Source organism: Equus przewalskii, chromosome 7 (genome assembly GCF_037783145.1).
Source record: "Equus przewalskii isolate Varuska chromosome 7, EquPr2, whole genome shotgun sequence".
Lineage (NCBI taxonomy): Eukaryota > Metazoa > Chordata > Mammalia > Perissodactyla > Equidae > Equus > Equus przewalskii.
In genome coordinates, this window is record NC_091837.1 from 67,958,694 (window position 1) to 67,970,605 (window position 11,912).

General features: G+C 48.3%; 1 long non-coding RNA gene across 1 annotated transcript; it reads left to right on the forward strand.

Moving 5' to 3' along the window:
* The first annotated feature begins 6,421 nt into the window (after positions 1-6,421).
* On the forward strand, positions 6,422-7,959 carry LOC139084933 (uncharacterized). The gene is made up of 3 exons (XR_011542872.1): positions 6,422-6,783; positions 7,342-7,528; positions 7,801-7,959. It is a non-coding gene; the product is annotated as an uncharacterized lncRNA (long non-coding RNA).
* Positions 7,960-11,912: the final 3,953 nt, after the last annotated feature.

Genomic DNA, 11,912 nt, shown 5'->3' on the forward strand with positions numbered 1-11,912 from the left:
ACCTGTAGACCCTGAAGTCATGACACTTGGTAGATGGTGGAAAGGGCTAACATATAGGTTCCCAGAGGGTTGACATGAATTCCTGGGTGAGGGAACTGTTGAGAGTTACTAAGGGATGTTGGTTGTCAAGGAGATAACCATTCCTTCCTTTGGGGCCCGGGGCAGAGGCATCCTCCAGGCTGACGATGGTCTTTCTGATGATAAATGCCTCAAACTTCTAGACTGCTGACTGGTGTGACAGCACTGAGAGGGAGCTGCCAAAGACGCCAGCTATGTCCAGATAAAGGCAGATCTCTGGGGCTGACTTGGAATCATGGAATGTAATGGCTGGAAGGGAGCCCGGAGACCATTAGGGAATTCTTTCATTTATAGATGAGGAAGTCGGAGCCCAGAGGTCAAACATGCTGCCTCAGCTCACTCAACTAAAATAATGGTAGAACCAGGACTAGAACACAGGTCTTCAGGTTTCCAAGCATTGCGTGAAAACATTTCTAAAAAATGGTGGAGGGGTGAATAGGCCCCATGGGACATAAAGGAGTGGTTAGGAGGAAGGGGTGAGAGTAGCCTATATCAGAGACCCACTCCCTGGTCAGCATCATCCATAGGGCAAGGCTGTCTGTGCACCTTCGAGTGCCTTCCACTGCAGTTGAAGTTTGCCCCAGGCACTCGAGAAGGAGGACACCCCATTGCTGGACATTTTAATATCTCTTTCTTCTGCCTTTCTCCTTTGCTCCCCCTCCTGAGCACCATCCCCCCTCCTTCTGCCTCCATCATATTGAATCACCAGGGTGTGAAATATAATAAAGCATTGTACCGTTCAATCTGTCGGCTATTCCTTAAAGGTGTACTCCAGGTAAATATCCCCTTGGCCTGTGAAAAATGAGCTTACCTGCAACGAATGACTTTGATGAACCTCAGGAGCCGGCCCTCTATCATTCTTTTCCAATTGGCTTCCCCAGCCAAGCATGGTTTCCCTGCTCAAATTTGTCTTGCTGAAGGAGGAGTTTCTCTAATTCACTTCCCTCCTGAGGCCCCAGCTTCCCTGCCTAGGCCTCCCTTTATCCGGCCACCACTCTCAGAGATGTCTTTCTTCTGGAAGCCAGGGAACTCTCCACACAGTCAGCAAATGCTTCTCCAAGTTGATCAAAATCGGAATTCAAATTAACCAGTTCTTCCACCAACACTTACTGGATGTGGCAGACAGGAAGTGGACTCAGCCTGGACCTGTGACATGGGTGTCAGCCTTCGCATCACCACTCCGAGTTCTGTCACCTTGAAGAGTGAATGTCTCAGTTTCCTCCCCTACGAAGTGGGGACAGATAATGACGCCTGATCTTCCTCCTTCACAGGGTTGTCTGAGTATCAAACAAATTTTTACATGTGAAAATGCTTTGAAAATTGTAAACCGCTATATGAATATAAAGCTTACCATTAGTATTGTGGATCAAAACTCTTTAGGGGGTGAAAGCAATTTTGTTTACATATTCAACAAATATTTACTGAGTGCCTGTTGTGTTCAAAGCCTTGTGCGAGGCACTGGGGGTAGTTTAGGGAATAAAAGGGACAAAATTCCTGCTCTCATGGAGTTTAAGTGTATTTCCTCATAATCTAGCTGTGCTGACAAAACCAACATGCATAGGAACCAACTACAGGACAAAACGGTGTACTATATATTGGTGAACTAAGTAATTATCTTAAAATATAAGTTTACATTACCTGAGTAGCAACTATGCTGTAATGTATAATTTTATTTAATTTTCAAAACAGCTATACGAGCTCAGTATCTGTGCAGTGGAGAAGCCTCAGGCTCGCGGAGGGAAATAATTTGCCCGAGGTCGTGAAGCAAAACCGGGATGGAGGCCGGGACTCCCGCGAGCTCCTTCTCCCCATGCCTCTCAGTCTTGGCTGCAGAACAAAATCGCTCTGTGAGTTCAGGGATCGGTGGTGCTCCTGTCACTCTGGTGGATGGAAGAAACTTCAAAGAAGTTGCCTCCCACTTGGCTTTGAAGGAAAGGAAGAATGTGCAGGGGAGTGGTGGGCGGAGGAGGGCGTCGGTGATAGCGGGGGAGTAGGGAGTGTGGGTGCCATGCAGGTAGCAGCAAGATTAGCGTGGCTGTGTGGAAGGCCAGGATGGGAGAGTGACGTTGGACAGAGCCAGGTTCTGGAGGGGCTCAGAGTGAAGGCCGGGGGAACATTCCCGTCTGGACAGGGAAGGTAGAAGACATGCTGTTGTTAAAATAAGGAGTGGACCCTCTCCCTGCCCGACAGTTCTATTCCACAGCTTTCTACGCAGAAAGCATAGTTAGCCTGTCACCAACTAGCTGAGTGATGCTGGGTAAATGTCCTTCCTCTGGGCCTGAGCTTCCCCATCTGTAAGAGGAAGGGGTTGGAAGAGAGGGACACTGAGGCTCCATCTAGCTCTGAGATGCCTTGATTCTGTGATTCTAGAATGAACTCAGAAACATGTAAATATGCAGATCACAGCCATGTACCTGCAAGGGCTGTCTTTTGGTCTCCGCTGTTGTAATTTTAGATAAGTGCCAAATGCCTCTTTATTCTCAAATATAAAAACATCGAGAAGATTAAGCCACAGCCTGTCTCATCATAATCTGGACATCCAATTCCAGCTTTCTGACGAAGCTAACACTGTTATAGGAAAATTGGAAGGTTTAATATTTGCAGAAACAAACAAATAATCCTGCCCCCACGCCCCCGTCTTGAACAAAGCGAATGTTTTTGCTGACTTGGTGTGTCTCTTCTCAGGTTCTTGATTCGCGGAGCTTTATTTGGGGACACCTGAGATTTCTGGGAACATGCTGTGGTCAGAGTCTTCACTGGGGTCTAGTCTCTCCTTCAACGGTCAGAATCAGATGATGGATGTCTGGCCTCCATAAAACGTTGAGCCCTCAGGGTCAAACCCTAGAAAGAACTCACACAACTCAGATTAGTTACAAAACTAGTTTGAGCCACCTTGATGCTAGTTTGATCACTTTGGAAAAATGATGCTTGATGATGGTGATGATGATGATCAAACACATTCAGTGCTAATTTACGTATCAGGCAGGGTCCTAAGCGCTTTACTTGCATTAATTCATTTAATCCTCCTGACAACCCTCTGGGGTGAGCACTGTTGTCACCCTCATTTTGCAGAGGAGGAAATGGAGGACCAGAGAGGTTAAGAAACTTGCCTGAGGCCACACAGCTAGTCAGAGATACAGTTGGAATCTGAATCTGGTAGCCTGGCTCCAGAGCATTGTTCTCCCATATTGTTCCAGTGTCATACAAGGCTTCTGGCTTCTGCTGTCGTTTTCTACCTCTCACCCTCATTCACCCTCTGTGGCTTTTCCATCATTCTTGAAGGAGAACTGCTTCACAAAAGCTGGATGACTTAGTCATTTGGTCGCCTGACTGATAGATGCCCCATTCCACCATTGTGGGGCACCTGCTTGTGCAGGTGCTAATGATGCCAGATGAAGACAGGCTTCTTCCCCAGGGATTTCACACCCAGGGCGGGGGGGGGGGGTCAAGAGGCAACAACGGCACAGTGTGGAGGGGGCACACTGGGCCCAGGTGGAGAGTGACATCCTTTGCAGGAGGCAGTGCAGGACAGGGGACCCCTCCTATCTCGTCTTCCCTCTCACCACCAGGTGTGCACGCCTGTGGACTCCTCCAGCTTGTCAGGCTAAGTGCACCCTCTCTTGTTCCCACTGCTCTACTGCCTTCCTCCCACTTGGCCCCCGGGCAGCTCTTCTTGGTGGGCTTCTCCTCTTCTCCTCACCTTCTGTGGTCAGAGACCATTGCTGTACTGTCCTACGCTCCAATGCTCAGGACCAGGGCAGTTGTGGCTTGGAACCTGCACTTAGCATCACCAGGTGGGTAAATAAACCAGGAAATTTGAGCTGATGTGGGTGGATTGGTCAGGGTTCTCCAGAGAAACAGAACCAATGGAATGTACATGTATAGAGAAAGAGGTTTATTGTCAAGAATTGGCTCAAGTTACTATTGAGGCCGTCAAGTCCCAAGGCATGCAGTCAGCAAGCTGGAGGCCTGGGAGAGCTCAGGGCAGAGTCTGGTCTGAGCCCAAAGGCCTGAGAACCGGGAGCCCAAGGTGTTGGTTCCAGTCTGAAAACTGGCAGGCCTGAAGCCCAAGAACAGGTGATGTTTCAATCGGAGTTTAAAGGCCAGAAAAAGAACAATATTCTAGCTCCAGCGCTCAGGCTGGAAGGATTCCCTCCTACTCAGTCTCTTCCTTCTATTCAGGTCTTCAACTGATTAGATGAGGCCCACCCACGCTGCGGAGGGCAATGTGCTTTACTAATTCAAATGCTGATCTCTTCTAGAATAATCTTCCACCAAATGTCTGAGCACCGTATGCCTAATCAAGTTGACACAAAATTGACCATTGCCGTGGGCATTCAGTGTGCGCGCAGTGGTGGATTGGAAGGAGACGTCACGTGTTCCAGGCCTCTTCCGTAGGACTGGATGACCCTGTGAGGGTGGAGGAGGCAGGAGAGCAGAGTGGTTAAGGCACGGGTTCCTGGAGTTGGGACTGCCTGGCTTTGTATGCCATCTCTGCCACTTGTTTTGTGTGCGATCTGGGACAAGGAACCTCTGTGTGTTTTAGTATCCTCATCCCCAAAATGTGGATTAATAATTGTATTTACCTTTTAAGACTATTACAAATATTCAATGAGCTCATGCATATAAAGCATATAGAGCAGTGCCCTATAAAGATGAACCACTATTATCCCTGGCTTCTGAATTGGGGTCCTGGGGGGGATCTGGCTGATCTGCGGGGCCCCTTCAGTCCCCGGGTGCCCCGCCCTTTTCGGGGTTGCGTGAGCAATAGGGCTTCCTCAAGACCGCATGTGCGGCTTTCACAGCACAGGGGCAGGGAAATCAGGCGAGGGACTCAGGAGGCACATTCCCATTCCAGCTCTGCTCCCTCTCCTGCCGGGCTGGGAAACCTCAGGAGCGGCCCCTAAAACTTCCATCACTGGGGAGAGGAGCAGGAAACGGAGGCTGCTGGGTGCCAGGGGGCGGGGAGTGGTCTCCCAAATAGGAAGGGAGGTTGGACTCCTGGAGCAGAAGGTTAGGAAGCCACTATTGCCACAGATCTAAAGCTGCATCTTCCAGTCTGCCAGTGACGCGTTCGATTCTCCCACTGGTGGGCTCAGCTGCTTCTGAGTCATCTCTCTGGGAAGAGAAATATTATTTATTGACCTGTAAACTCTCATCAGGAGTCATGTCCTAAGTAAGGCAGAGGACTGGGGCCAAATCCTTTCAAAGGAGCTTATAAATCATCTGTGCTGTCATCCCATTTCACAGATAAAGAAACTGAGACCAAGATGGGAAAAGAGGGGAAAACTGATAATTGGCCACCATACTCCCAACAACTCTCCAGGACTGATGTTATTAGCTGTTCTTACCCATAAAGAACTAATGAGAGGAAGAGAGACCACAGTTGGTGGCAGAGCTGGGGTTCAAACAGGTCTCCTGAATCCTTTATCCATTTTTCTTCCACTGGGCCATGGGAGCAAGATGTGTAAGCTACATTTAAAAAACAAAAGGACTAAGGCTTTAAAAAAAAGTGGATTGAATGAGAAGAGAAGGGACTTGCTTCAGAACCTTGGGAGATGAGCTTCCATCTAAGGAGCTGGTAGAGGAAGCTGAAAAGAAGTGTTCTGAGGGGTAGACGGCGAACCAGACGGTGCACGGTGTTGGGAGGCCAAGGAGACCAGTTTGGAGAAGTGGGGGTTGGGAGGACTTGAATCACGGTGAGGACTGAGTAGAGTGAAGGTTGAGGGAAGTCTTGAGGGTTTGGGGGTGCCAGTGGCAATGTCAGTGAGAGCAGGTTTATTTGTGGGGGAGGCGGCACCCAGATGATGAAGAATTGAGATCTGGTAGAAGCTGAGACATTCCAGACAGTGATAAATTTTCCCCGGATAGGAAGGAATGATTTGGGATGCTGGAATGATGAAGGATGCTGGGAAAGGCATTTCCTCAAATAGGAGCCAGTTGAGCATGCTTTAGGACCATGACAAGAATGAAAGCAGTTAACATTTGCTGTGTGACATCCCTATTCTAAGTATTTTATAAGGAATATCTCATTTCATTCTAATGCCTGTGTGAAGTAGGCACTCTGAGGATTCCAATTTTCAGACACAGAAATGGAGGCACAGAGAGGATAAGTAGCCTGCCCAGCAACTAAGCAGCAGAGCAGGGATTCAAATCCATGCAGTCTGACTCTGCAGAAGGGGGACGGGCCCCCAGGGAGGGGAGATCGCAGATCCTGGAGAGCTTGGGGATGATTGATCTAGCAATGGTCTGGAAGAGATGGGAAGGGATGGGATCAATAGCCCAGGTGGAGGGGTGCACCTTGGCAAAGTAAAAGAATACATCTTCCTTTGAGACAGGAGGGAGGATGAAAGGATGGATGATAATGATGCAGAGAGTCTCTGAGGCAGAGGGAGGAAAGTCAAGGCAGTATGTATTAGATGACCTTGATCGTCACGGGGAAAGTAGGTAGCAACCTACACGAGGGAAGCTGGTCCTCTTTCTCACCCACTTCCTTTTTCTCCTTTCCTGCCCAACCCCTCCTCTGGTTTTCACAGGAAAGAAATAACCCAGATTATATTCTCATCTAAATTGGACATATATTTGTGGATGAGAGATTAGGCTATTGTGAATAAACAGAGGAAGAGGAAATAAGTTGAAACAGATTGCCTGAGGAAGAATTCTGGGAGTTAACAAAGACTATGGAAACGTGAAGGAATAGAAGAGGTAAGTACTGTTTTTATTTTATTTCAAGGACTGATAAGGGAGAACGAACATCTTGGTGGGGCATTATAACTTCATTGGACTGCTCTCAAGGAAGGAAACAGAAATTCAGAGACCATGAGTTTGGGGTCTGGAGTTAGAGGTGACTCTTGTGGGGATGGATTGGAAAGCAGATTTTTTTTAACTTAGCTTTTTTTAAAAAAAAATTAAATTAATTCTGCTAATAACAGAAATTTAGAAAGTGTGAAATCTTAGAAATGTATGAAAAGGTCAGAAAAATCACTTCACCTCAGAAAGTCATTAGCACTGCTTTGGAGTTTTTTCTTCTGCTGTTTTCTCTATGCGTTAAAAATTTTATGAAATCCCACCATATCAGGCTTTTACTGTACGACTGCATTGTGGGCATCTTCTCTACTCTATTAAAACTTCTATTAAACATACTTTAAAAAAATAGAAGATGGGCGGTTAAAATTACTGGTACTTAATTTAGTTACATGGTTTATAAGGTAAACATACTTTTTTTTTTAAAAAGATTTTATTTTTTCCTTTTTCTCCCCAAAGCACCCCCGGTACATAGTTGTGTATTCTTCGTTGTGGGTTCCTCTAGTTGTGGCATGTGGGACGCTGCCTCAGCGTGGTCTGATGAGCAGTGCCATGTCCACGCCCAGAATTCGAACCAGCGAAACACTGGGCCGCCTGCAGCGGAGCACACGAACTTAACCACTCGGCCACGGGGCCAGCCCCTAAGGTAAACATACTTTTTGATTGCTGGGGAGCAACCCTCATGTGGATTCACTGCATTTAGTAGTTGTTCTCCTAGTGCTGGGCAGTAGACTGTTCCTGTCATTTGCTTTGGTGTTAATACTTTGAGGAACATCTCTGTGCACAAACCTTTGTTGGCAGATTGACTATTTCCTTAGGATAAATTCTTAGAAGTAAAATAACTGAGATGAAGGGTATGAATATTTTAAAGATTGTTTCTAGAAGATTTGCTTGCATCTGTTTACTCTCCATCCACAGGGGCACGCAGAGAATGTCAATCTTGGGAGCGTCCAAACTCTGGAAGGTTGGCGTCGGCATTTGGACTCTGAACCTGGAGCTCGTTGAGAGGCTGTTTGCTTGTTGCTCTGCTCTGGGTGTGAGTGGCTGTCTGTCAGGTGTTCTTGGCTCCAGGTTAGAGACCCGTGGTGAGTCTTGCCCCAGATGGAAGCCAGGGCAGGGGTGCAGGGGCTGCGTCTGACAGTGCCGATCTCGGGGGAAGGGCAAAAGCAATCCTTGCGCGTACAAACGTATCAGTATCATCTGATCTGCAGTGGCTCTTTCCTCCACAGTCATAAACCTTTGGAAAGTCTAATGAACGTGACAAAGCCCCTCCCTTGACACACGTGCACACACACACACACGTACTTTCTTCAATTTCAAGGGATTCATCGATCCACAGTGGTCTCAGGGTTGATGCTCACTAGGTTAAGAACCTCTGTTTTAGAGATGGTTAGCAGTTCTGGCCATCTTTCCAGATAGTTTCACAGTTTGGGCACTAGAAATTTTAAGCCACATTCAGGATAACCATAATGGTCTGCATCTGCCTTTTTCAAACAAAATCTAGGCATCAAAAGCTCCTTAAGTGTACTAGGGGGAGAAACTCTAATTCTCAGTATTGGGGGTTTGGCAAGGTGTCTGGACCACTTGACAAGCTGGGGGACAGTTCATGGGAGAGAAAACACACACATTCACACGTGTATTTTCCCGGATACACAGTACTCCTACACACATACACTCACACGCATGCATCACTCTCTCATACCCATACACACAAATTCCTAGACACATCCACGTACACATACATTCACATGTATATTCCCAGATACACACGTGCTTTCCTCCCCTCCCTCCCAGCTGTGGGACCTCGTCCTCCACAGCCTCTGGCTCGGCCCTGGGACTTTCCTCCCTCACTTGGTCTTGCCCTAGATCCCCTTCCCTCTCTCTTTTCCTCCCACCCAATGGTAAATATACCCTCCTGAGTTCGAGCGAATGTAGAAGAAGCACAGGAGGAAAGTGGTAGATAAATTTAACAAGCATTAAAGTTAATATATAATTTAAATATGTATAAAATTATTCCGCACATCGATTAGAAAATGGGCTGTTGACCGTTTCAAGGCAACAATCAATTTCAGAGTTCACAGGTCAGGTCAAGTTTCTTTCTAATGATCTACAAAAGCAGCAGCATTAAGGAGATAATGAACTCCACGGGCTTACAGACGTGATCTATGGCCGGGTGGCCGTGGGTCCGCCCAGTGACAGCCAGGGCCGGCTGCAGACCGAGTTCTCTTGTGGGTCTGTGTAAAAGCTTGGCTGGGTGACAACCTGTGATGTAATCAAGGCAGTCTCTGGGATGACTTGCCTTTTTTTTAAAGAGCTCGTGGTTGCCAAAGCTCTGGGGTGTCAACGGGCAACTGCGGTGGAACCCCACGAATGTGGTTTGCAAGGAGAGCATCTGCTTTTCTGGGAAGTGGAGATGGTCAGGCCAGCACTGTTAATCACTTGGCCTGACAGGGGCTGGGCAGCTTGAGGGAGGGTGTAGACTGGGGAGATGTGACCTCACTGCTGGTCTGTTCCAGGGGCTCAGGCCACAGCTTGTTGACAAGCAGGGGTTCCCCAAATCGCTGGGTGGTTTCACAGATGGAGGTGGAGGGCCTTTCCGGGGGTATCCCTAGGTCCCTTTTTAAAACTGAGAGGGATAAAGGTATGGGGAGGGGGAGGATAGAGGTGTTAGCATGGGACCCTTGGCTCAGAGACAGCGTGAAGCAAAGGCGTGGTGAGTACTAAGGCTGGTCCCACATAGCTTCCAACCCCTTCTGACCCAGAGGAGGGCATGGGAACCAACCTGGCTCTTGGCTTTGAACCAGATCAGGAATGCAGATCTGCCTTCTGATTATTGCCAGCTCATAACCAAATGGCTGATGGACACCGAAGGCAAGAGACACTAGATCCCAGAGCTTCCATTTTTCATCTCAAGAGGAATTTGCTCTTAAAAGGCCTTGAGATGTTTTGATGTAGTGAGATGCTCTAAAAATATCTGGCCATCTCACTACACCTGAGTTGGTCCCTGCTATTCTTTGAAGGGCAATTAAGAAGGTGCTTCCACTCTCCAAAATAGCTCTCAGGAGAGCCTGTTCTTGATGCCTGAAATTCCACCATTTAGAGACACATTCCTTTTGTTAAGCATCAGTTCTTTTTCTTTTAAGATGTGAATCTGCCCTGCAGGTCACCCGTTTACCAGTCTGGAGTAGGTGGTCAATTTGGTGATAAGCGGTTCTGAAAGTGGGGAAGAAATGCCAGATGAGGAAGTGGAGAAGCCGCTGGCTGTCGTCTATGCCACGATGTGGACAGGGGCTATTGTTCAACCTCGAGGGGCCCCTGAAGGTTTGCCCTGGCCATGAAGCTCTGGCAATGCTTCCCTGGGAACTAGCGAAGGAAGTGGGGAGGGAGAAGAAGGTGGGTAGGAGAGAGAAAGCGGAAGGAGAGGGAATGTGGGGAGTGGTAGGCAAAGAGTGACACCCCAAGCTGTCTTGGCCACTTTCAAATCTCCATCATTTGCATATGCTGTTCCCCGGTCCTTCCTGCTGCCACATTTCTGTGCTGTCTGTTTAGCAAACCCCTGGTCTTCCTTCAGATCTCCTCTCTGCTAGAGAAGTATTCCTGAGCGTCCCTCTCTTCAGCAGTTAGTGATGCCTTCTCTGCACCCCCACTGGGCCATGTACACAGAGGTACATGTTCAATAAATGTAGTGATCAGTTTGTTCCACTCTCTGCTTGACTGAAAGCTCCTTGAAAGCAAGAACCTGGTTTTTTCGCCTTGGTATCCCTGCCGTGCTTAGTAGATGGTATCCCCATGGCAGAGAATAAATCCTTCTTGAACTGAACACAGGCAGACCAGCCTACTGCTGGGGTTCATTCCATTCCATGAATGCCCAGCCAGGCCTGGGGTGAGCAGATCACACCTGAGGAGGCCAGAATTGAGGACCATTCCTGAGAGGGAGTGAGGGCAGGAGCCAGGGATGTTCTAGAGAGCCAGGCCTGGGCTAAATGACATGATATGTTCCCCATCCCTCTATAGGCATTTTCAAAAGGGATGGAACAAGGCTGTAAATACCAAGGCAAGTTTTGTTGGGGGAAAGAACACAGAAGGGTAGCCCGTGTGTGTGGCAGTGGGAGAAGCCACCTCTCCTGTTCTGTCCTGATGATGGCAGCAAGGGTGGCAGGGTTAAGTTGTCTAGGTGTCTAGGAGACTTCCAGATTTCCCTCTCGCTCCACCTGGCAAACCTCCTTCCTGTGCCCTCCACCTCTCTGTCTTCTTGAGTTGCTGCCTTGCTTTGGGCCCAGGAGGCCTGAGAATTTCAGGCTCCTGCCCTGGGGGGCAACTGTCATCCTGGAATGCATGCCTAGCTCGATCCCTACAAGACAGACCCACGCGTCTGGAGGGAGGAGACAGGAAAGCTTTCAATGATCCTCAAAACCAACACCCCGGGATGACCATTTGGAAACAATTGTTAATGAAGATGTGGCATCATGACACCGTGGAGGAATTTATTGTGAAAGTTCCACCGAGAATGGCACCTTTGCCCCAGTCTCCCTCCCACACTCACCACCCCTCTGTTGACTGTGGCCCACCTGCTTGGCTGCTGGGGGAGAGGTGCCATGTGCTGAATGACGATTATGCGCCCATGCACTGGTGGGAAAGTCACACGCCAAGTGGTTTGGATCATTTTTGGTTGTTGTCACCGGAGGTGTAAAGAACAACCCCACAAACAGGTTTGTAAGAACCTTGTTCTTCCCCTCATTAATCTCACGAAGTGGAGGAAGGGAGAGAGCTGGGTGCACGCAGCAATGTGTGTACATTACTGAATTAACCAGGCATGTAATTAGCGCTCAGGTGCTCAGCAGAGGAAGAACTGCTCACGATTAGTCAAATTTAGCTTTAATGCCCTAAAGTTGGGGGAGCTGCGGTGCCACCCTGTGCATGAAGCTGCCTCATTGCCCATGATCACCAGCATTCCCTCTGTACCTTCCCTCTCTCATGCTCCTGGAATTTAATGTTTGGGGCTTTTGTGGATGTTTATGGAAATTTGTGTA